Raw genomic sequence first — 2893 nt, forward strand, 5'->3', positions numbered from 1 at the left:
TGCTATTGCTTGGGACTTCATTGCTTTCTTTGCCTCAAAACTTGATATCTAACGGAAGGGGTTCAATTGCCTACTTTGCCATTTGACCAGTTGCATCTCTGTTGTTTAGAATTTCTGATAATAGAGCATCACTGACAACTGAAACCGAGTGATCTAAGAAGTAACGTGCAACTTTCTTTGTCGTTAGATAAATTCCATAAACCAACTTCTGATAATGAGGGTATCTCTTCTTGGACGGGGTTAAGACTTCAGAAATATAATACACGGGGCGCTGAACTTTGAAGGCTTTGCCTTCTTCTTCCCGCTCGACCGTGAGCACCGTACTGACAACTTGTCTAGTGGTTGCGATATAAAGCAGTAGAGGCTCTTTGCTGATTGGAGCAGCAAGCACCGGCTGCATGGAAAGCAGGCTTTTGAGCTCCGCAAACGCTGCTCAGCTTCAGGAGTCCACTCGAACTTGTCAGACTTCTTCATCAGTCCGTAAAGAGGCAATTCCTTTTCACCGAGACGAAAAATGAATCAACTCAAAGCGGCCAGGCAACTGTCAGTGTCAAAACTGGCGGATCTCGAGTAGGGGGTACCGAACTATGCGTCTAAGGCTGATGGTAATAGGAGGCGGGGGACACAATGTTTACCCAGGTTCGGGCCCTCTCGATGGAGGTAATACCCTACTTCCTGCTTGATTGATCTTGATGATATGAGTATTACAAGAGTTGATCTACCACGAGATCATAGAGGCTAAACCCTAGAAGCTAGCCTATGATTATGATTGGTGTTGTCCTACGGACTAAACCCTCCGGTTTATATAGACACCAGAGGGGGCTAGGGTTACATAGAGTCGGTTACAGAGAAGGAGATCTACATGTCTGAATCGCCAACCTTGCCTTCCACGCAAAGGAGAGTCCCACCCGGAACGGGACAAAGCCTTCAATCTTGTATCTTCACAGTCCAACAGTCCGGCCAAAGTATATGGTCCGGCTGTCCGAGGACCCCCTAATCCAGGACTCCCTCAGTAGCCCCAGAACCAGGCCTCAATGACGATGAGTCCGGCGCGCAGATTGTCTTCGGCATTGCAAGGCGGGTTCCTTCTCCGAATACTCCATAGAAGATTTTGAACACAAGGATTGTGTCCGGCTCTGTAAAACAAATTCCACATACCACCGTAGAGAGTATAATATTCCACAAATCTAATCCACTGACAACTTTTCATAATGTGATATCCTGCCGTGGTCCGGTCATTACGAACCATTTTTCCCAGCCTGCCACTACACGTGTTGCGAGGCAGTTTTATTGGCACGTCTTGTCGAAGCAGAGATCGTGTTCCCCTTATCACGGGATTCTCATCAATACGGGTGTGGGTAACCCAATCGTGCTTGTTAGTATGACCCCTCGATTTTAGGCAAGTTCCAAACGGCCACGCGGAGCACGCTTGATATTCACCCTCTTTATAAAGGGGCCAAGGCATGTCCTTTTCTTCTCGCGCTCGATCCTTCCCCTCCCCCACCTCAAGTTCCAACACCCAAGGCTCAGGCTAAGTGCTTCGGACCTTCAACCATGTCCGGATCCAACCTTCAAGGTCGGTGGATGGCCTACTCTATCACAGAGGAGGACATCAAGAAGCTAAGGGAAGCCAGGTATCTCACCGCCAAAATCCCGCACAGGCTGCCTGCTCAAGGGCAGGTCATCCCCACTCCCGAACCCAACGAGAGTGTCGTATTTGTTTCCCACTTCCTCCGAGGGCTAGGCTTTAGTCTTGATCCCTTTGTAAGAGGGCTTATGTTCTATTATGGGCTCGATTTCCACGATCTAGCTCCAGATTCCATCCTTCACATCTCGTCGTTTATCGTCGTGTGTGAGGCCTTCCTCCGCATCACCCCACACTTCGGCTTATGGCTCAAGACCTTCAGTGTGAAGCCAAAGACGATCGATGGGCGACAGGCAGAATGTGGAGGTGCCATAATAAGCAAAGGCACCAATGCTCTATGGCCAAAGGGTTCCTTCCCGGAGGTGCCCAACTTATGGCAACGGGAGTGGTTTTACATCACAGCTCCCCGAGGTAAAAAGTGGGCAGCTGCCCCCGCCTTCCGCTCGGGTCCCTCGCTACAACTGGCGTCATGGGTTAACAAGGGGCTGGACTGGGGGCCAGTTAATGACGTGCCGACATTGCAAAGTCGCATCCGAGATCTTGTCAAGAGGGATGTCAGTCTTGTCAAGGTAATGCAAGTTATGCTAGTTCGCCGGGTCCTGCCATGCCAATGTCGATCTCTCCGTATGTGGGAGTTCAACCCGGAAGGACCGCGAACTATTCAGCAATTCTTCGGCGTGACGCTCGAAGAGCTGTATGGATTGTTCTTCGGATCACGAATAAAGTGTCCGGACACCACCGAGGATGCGGGTCTCCACTGCAACCGTTTAGATACCCATGTAAGTAATTCTGCGGCCAAACATGCTGTCTTTTTATTTGTCATAACATCATTCTGAAAAAATCGCTCTCGGCCAGGACTGGATAAGAAAGGCGGAGAGGATCAGGTGTTCGGCCCCCCTTCCCGAAGGCTCACCAGATCCTATACTAGCCAGGATGCTTGAGGACGCACCTTATCAAGTGCCATCAGGGGAAGATAAAGGGAGGAATAAAGAAGCCGAAAGCGGGCTTCACACATTACTCATCCAAACTCGGGGGAATTAGTGTTTCTACGAAGGAGGATAATCGGGGAGAAGAATCTAGAATCCCCTCTCCCCAAGGACGGAAAAGCACCACCTCTAAAGACTTGGAAACGAAGGTTTCCAAACGAGGGAAGAAACCTTCGCCAGGGGGCCCGGCCCCGGAGGGCGTCCTTACCGCGTAGTGCCCGCAAGGGGGCCAGCCCTCCACCGTGCTGTAAGTGAACAAGAG

The sequence above is a fragment of the Triticum urartu genome, chromosome 7, assembly GCF_003073215.2.
Source record: "Triticum urartu cultivar G1812 chromosome 7, Tu2.1, whole genome shotgun sequence".
NCBI classification, from domain to species: Eukaryota; Viridiplantae; Streptophyta; class Magnoliopsida; order Poales; family Poaceae; genus Triticum; species Triticum urartu.